Here is a 6720-nt window from a genome sequence, read left to right as displayed (position 1 = left end):
GCCTAGAAAGACATATATAAAATCCTATTCATTGGCAATTTGAGGGCCTTGTGGGGTGCTTTGCTGGTGACTTCACTTAAATTCCTCTCTTTGTAAATCTGCCCAAGCTCTTGGTAGATTAGATCACATTTTTGGGATCTGTTTGTGACTGAGGAACCTGGTAGTCATAATGAATCTTGCCTTTGACCCTGCCTCCTAATCTTAATGGCTCCAAGCCCTTTACAAATATTAATTATGTCTCACAATGGAGTTGCCACCCTGACCTCTTTTCTTACGCTGGTATCACTGGGACCAGTGTTCAGCATTTCTGTCCCATAATAGCAAGCTTATTCCTCCTTCCTAAAACAGAAAGGTTAGGGTAATATCTTTACCAACATTCTTAGTCAGTTAGTGTCCTAATGACAAGCTTGACAGGTGAATAATTTTCTTAAACTTCATGGGATAATTGCAAAAGCATCTCCACTGGTCTTTCTGACTTGCCTTTAAGACAGTGCAGGCAGGATCAAAGTATTTGAAATTATAGCTACACTTATTTTGTGTTTTTCCTTTTTGTTAGTTATATTGTTAGTTATATCCCTTTTGTTTGTTATATCATATCAGGGATATAATATATAAATAAAAATATGCATATTGGGCTGCATTTCAAAGTATGTACTGATGACGTGCACAACAAAAAATATTTAGGGATCATAGATCTAGTCTCTCCTAACCCACCCTAAATGAGGCCAGATTACTCTTCCTAGAAGGCACCTTTAATTGTTTTCCTTTCTTCTGCCAGTACAAACAGTAAACAACAATGAGTAACCCAAATCCCCACACCTTCTGTGGCTTCAAGATGAGAAAACATTTCTTAGAGCAAGTGACAATTAAAAAAACGGGAGCTTTTCTATGCAGAGACACATTCAGTCCACAACTGTTAATAAGCCCTCACATCTGTACAACACATTATAATTTTAAATGCGCTGAACTTTGCCTACAGGCCCTCTGATTTCAGAAGAACATGGGTCTGCTTCCAGCCAAGATTTGTATATATTTAGTTCTACTCTAGACTTGAGTTTGTGTAAACTCTGGGAGTTGAGGATGGACAGGGAGGCCTGGTGTGCTGCGGTTCATGGGGTTTCAAAGAGTTGGACACGATTGAGTGACTGAACTGAACTGAACTGATGAAGCCCATTAGGCCCAGTTGGAGACCAAATTATGGACCCAGAACAACTGCAAGACCATGACTATTTCCCAAGGCTCCATCAGTGCATGTTAAGAGACACAATTACTGAAGAGATGATGGAAATAAGGAAATTTAGACATACGAAGTTATTTACTATGAGTATACAGAAATAGCAATTGAGTAAAAACCAAACCCAGTACACTGGGTGTGTGTGCATGTGTGTACATGCAAGTGTGTGTGACTGCTTAGGAAGGGGGACAAGGATTACCAACACACCAGACATGTGAATGAAGAAGATATTGTGGAAGAGGAACTTCTGGCCCTGGATAGATACCTCCTGACACCAACTGGATTAGAAATGGAGTGTCCAGTTGAGCCTTTCCTGAATTCCTAACATACAAGTTCATGAACAAAGTAAAACAATTTAGTTGTCGAGTTTTGGCACAGGAGAGCTGAGAGTTGTAGACATCATGTGAATACCTGATTCAAACTCTGCCTGAAGCAGAACTACCCCGGATTTTGCAGTGAGCCAGTACATTCCTTTTAGCTTGTTTATGCTAGTGCATGTGGGTTTCTGTCACTTCCAACCAGAATTGTGAATAATATGGTGACACTCTTTTAACTCAGGTGCAGAAGCTTCAGCTAATCGTAATTCTCAGTTCTTGACTTACTCTCATTATCAATCTGTTCAAGGGCCTTCTCTTATTTGATTTATTGAATTTCTATTCATACCCTTGTTACCCTATTCCTATTCCCATTCCCTTCTATTCACAGACAAACATTTTAATTCTGTTGTGTATCTTTTTATTTGTATGTGTCCTTACAAAATACATAGTTTTTTTGTACATATAGTTTACTGTGGTATATTAATGGTATTGCATACTGTTTTATATGAATAATAGTTATGAGTTTTTCCAATTCAGTGTTGTGATGGGTCATACTTTTCTCTAAAAGTGCATCTCCTATTATAAATTTTCCAGGAAATATACATTCTGATTATGTCTATTGTTACTGACAATTGTTTGTCATCTTGGCATTTTAAGAAAAACCTCTTTTATTCTCTGAATGTCTTCTTTCTCAACCCTGCTCCATTCCATACACAGTTTATTTTTTAATAATAAATGTTTTGGTTACAAGGATGTAATATTTTCTCCTCTCTTTGAGAGTATTAATGATTTTTTTTTAGTTTTTCTGTTATTTTCATTGTCTCAATTGTTTTTATCTTTAAAAAAAAGTTTTGTTTCCTTTTTATAGTCTGTGTCTTTCATGTTGGCAGCCTTCCTCAGGTGTTTACTGATCCCTGGCTGATTCTGATTCTGTTTGTGCAGAGCTTATTGTGTGGGGCGAATGGGTGATGTAGTGTACATCTGGTTCTTCTGTCTGCCTACAGATCTCTATTGGTTTCTGTAGGTCTCTTTCCTTGGGCTAGTCAGACACATCAGTAAGAATCCAACACAGAAATTGCAGGTGGGGAAGGTTTAAGTCTGGCTATCATCATTCAGAGAGCCTGAAGTCTCATCATGTTTTTTTGTCTTGCTGCATTTTTTAAATCTAGATTTTCAGCTGACCTTGTTTTCTGAGTACCCTGTCCTCAACTATGACTCATGTAATACTTTCTGTTTGCCCAATCTTTTAGTCATTCAACAAATATTTATCCAGTACCCCCTTAGCAGTTTGTGTCAGGCATAATCTTGGGTATTGTTGATCCACTAGTAATCACATCAGATGAAAATCCTTTCACGAAACTTACATTCTAATAGAATCTCTATTAGAAGTGAAGTGCAAGTCGCTCAGTCGTGTCTGACTCTTTGCGACCCCATGGACTATACAGTCCATGGAATTCTCCGGGCCAGAATACTGGAGTGGGTAGCCTTTCCCTTCTCTAGCAGATCTTCCCAACCCAGGAATCGAACTGGGGTCTCCTGCATTGCAGGTGGATTCTTTACCAACTGAGCTATCAGGGAAGCCCATAGAATCTCTGGTCTTCTCTAAAAACATCTCCTGTCTTTTGCCAGAGTTGGGGGTGGGGTGGGAGGGTGGGTAATAAAGGAAGTGGGGGGTGGTGGAATCTGGAGGTCTAAGTGCTCCTTATGAAGACTTTCAACCAATCCTCTTATTTTCAGCCCCATTTTACATCTCCATCTTCAAAAGTGCTCACTGCCTCTGATTCTGAGCCTTTCTGGGTTTTGGTAGAATGCACCAGCTTTCTGTTCTCATCCCCCCACCCTTCACAGGCATTCAGATTTCAGCTTTCTTCATTTTGCTAAGTCAATTGCCTTGTCACTTGTTCATCTACTAAAACTTCCTATTTTTTGTCTGCTTTAGTTTTCTCTCCCATTTTCCTTTTTCTTGTTACTTATACCTTTTTGTTTTTCATTGAATATTATTTTAGTGTAGATTTGGGGAAGGAATAAAGAGAATTCTGTGTTCAATCAACTTTGTTTAGTCACAAACCAGCACCTCTCTCTATGGGCACAAAGTTGCTTGTTTGACAGGTAAAAATGGTGCCACCCTGGATGGTGGCAGGATCAGGTCCTGATTTTCTGAGAGTCACATATCTGTGAAGGTGTATTGTTTTAATGACAAGAAGATCACACGCTGTTTTGGGGCCTCTATTATCATGGCTCATTTTCTTTCTCTATTTCTCTTGGGCCTTAGAACATGTCTCATTTAACCTTCTTGTCCTTCAAATCATATTTTCATTTTCTTGTATTTCTATCACTGATCATCACCTTTTTCTTGCTTTGATACCCATGGTGAGAAAGTACTGCAGACTAAATTCCTAGTTATCACACTTATGTGTTGTTATACAGTAAAATAGTGCTTTTTTAAAAAAAAAGTTCGAAGAAAATAATAGGAAGACAAGTAGCTAATATTTACCAAGCTCTTGCTGTGTGCAAGACACTGTCCTATGAGTTTTACATGCATTATCTTATGAAATCCTGCTCTTTCCCATGAGATAGGTATCACTGTCACCTCTGCTTTGGATGAGGTATCAGACTCTATCACCTTATTTTACAAATACAAGACTAAGATTAAAAACTTGCCTAAAGTCTTAACAGAAAATGAGTGAAGTTTTAAAATCTCCATGAAATGAATCTGGTTTCTTTATCATCAGAGTCACAGAGACTCCTTATTAGGAGTTTGCAGTGGAGTTTTGGTGTCCCAAATCTCCAAGGCTCCCAGCAGAGGGAACCACATATCAATAGCCAATTAGAAAGCAGAAAACCAGATTTATCTGATAGAAGAGCAGGGCTGTCTGGTTAGCTGTGCTGGAGGGTTGGGTCTAGAAACCAACAAGGGCTTCCCTGCTCCCTCAAGTGGAGACTGGCTGAGTCTAGAAGGGTGAGACCTGTGCAGCAGGTTCTAATCCATTCACCTAACCTGCTGTGCAAGAGAGAAAGGCTGGCTGCCTCACCCTCCTCACATTGCAGATCAAAAAGCTGGGTAGAGACCACAAGTATTGCTCGGCCTACCTCCAACGGGGACACCCGTGCCCAGGGTGTGATTGCCACTGCTCAAGAGCACACGGAATAGAGGAGAATGCTGGGAATAGATCAGGCAGTCATTAAGAAGTGACTCAGTGTGAATTAGACCCCAACCTTTTGGATTAGCACCTGCTAGTTTCCTCCTTCAGAGAAGGCAATGGCACCCCACTCCAGTATTCTTGCCTGGAATATCCCATGGACGGAGGAGCCCAGTGGGCTACAGTCCATGGAGTCGCTGAGAGTCGGACACGACTGAGTGACTTCACTTTCACTTTTCACTTTCATGCATTGGAGAAGGAAATGGTAACCCACTCCAGTGTTCTTGCCTGGAGAATCCCAGGGACGGGGGAGCCTGGTGGGCTGCCGTCTATGGGGTTTCATAGAGTCGGACACGACTGAAGCAACTTAGCAGCAGCAGCAGTTTCCTCCTCACTGAGTCAATGGACATGAGTTTGAGCAAACTCCAGGAGACAGTGAAGTTCAGGAAAGTCTGGCAGTTCAGGAAAGTGCTGCAGTTCATGGGGTCACAAACAGTCAGACATTACTTAGTGACTGAATGAGTTTCCTCCTTTAGGCAACTGTGAAGTTGCCCGGAAGTGGAGGTGGAAATGTTCTTTCTCCCCGAAGCTAGGAAAGAGCAATTTCCTTGCTGTGGATCGAGGTGGAAATGTAGGGAGAAGAAAACAATAGGCTCTTTTCTCAATATTTTTGTTTAGTGGAGATTAAAATGGCACTATTTTAAACATCATTTGTAGTTATTCTAGCTTATCCTTTATATCAGTGCTAGTTGCAATCCACTCAATGAGTTTCTTGACCCACTAATGGGTTGGGACCCTCAAATTGAAAAAAATTGTTCTAGGAGGTTTGTTGACAGTTTTAGAGGAAACAATGGCTCTTATTTGCAGAGCACTTCAGTGGACCCTTTTGTTTTGCATGAAACAGGAATTAGAGACCAGAATAGACAGGAGTGGTTGACAAAGACATGTAGCTTGGTACACCTGTGAAGGATAATTCAATTTAAAAGATGTGAATAGATATGGGTAGAGAGATTATTAACACTTCATAATGCTGAACATCTTTTCATGTTCCTATTCGCCATTTGTCTTAGTCCAGGCACCTATACCAGAATAACATGGACTGGGTGGCTAAATGAACAGACATTTATTTCTTACAATTCTGGAAGCTGAGTCTGAGATTAGGGTGCCAGCATGGTTGGGTTCTTGGTAAAGTCCCTCTTCCTGGTACAGAGGGTCATCTTCTCTTTGTAGCCTTACATGACAGAGAAAGAACTAGCTCTCTTCCTAAAAGGGCACTAATCCTATCATGGGGGCAACATCCTCATGACCTAATTATCTTAGAAAGGCCTAGCTCCTAATTCTATCCCATTGGATGGATGCTAAGATTTAACATATAAACTTTGGGAGGACAAAAATATTCTGTCCTTAGAACCGTCTGTATATCTTCTTTGGTAAAGTGGCAACAACATTTTTAATAAGTCATGTGCTAAAGGCAAGTGGGATTTTTTTAATTAACAATAGTAGTAATATTGGTAAAAATAAGCTTTCTTTTAAAAAAATCTCCTATGCATAAAACTCTATGCTAGGTACCAGAGATACAAAGTTTAACCAAACACATATGGCTCTTTCCCTCATGGAACTTATACTCACGAGGTATGTGAGGAATTGGAAAAGTGTTTTAAAAAAACAAATACACAACTGTATAATTATGAAAATGATGTCCCCTAAAAAAAACCGAGATGTCCTAAAAAAGAATACAGGAGACTTAATTTACAGTGAGAGTCAAGTATTTCCAATTCATAGCTGTAAAATAAATGGCGTTATTCAAGTGCTTTAGGGCTAAGAGCATCTAAGTCCATGAGAACAACATGGTGGTAAGGTCCTGAGGAAGGAAATTGCTGAGAATGTTGTATAAATCCAAAAGCAGGCAAGTATAGCTGGGATGCAGAGCAACAACTGAAGAGTGATGTGAGAGGAGTTTAGCAATATAGGCAGGACCCAGATAAGAAGAAAGAAAATCAGTTAGGAAGTTACTATATATAGTTCAAGT

The sequence above is a fragment of the Cervus elaphus genome, chromosome 20 (assembly GCF_910594005.1).
Source record: "Cervus elaphus chromosome 20, mCerEla1.1, whole genome shotgun sequence".
NCBI classification, from domain to species: Eukaryota; Metazoa; Chordata; class Mammalia; order Artiodactyla; family Cervidae; genus Cervus; species Cervus elaphus.
The sequence above is the reverse complement of the archived record's forward strand: the minus strand, read 5'-3'. Positions refer to the sequence as shown.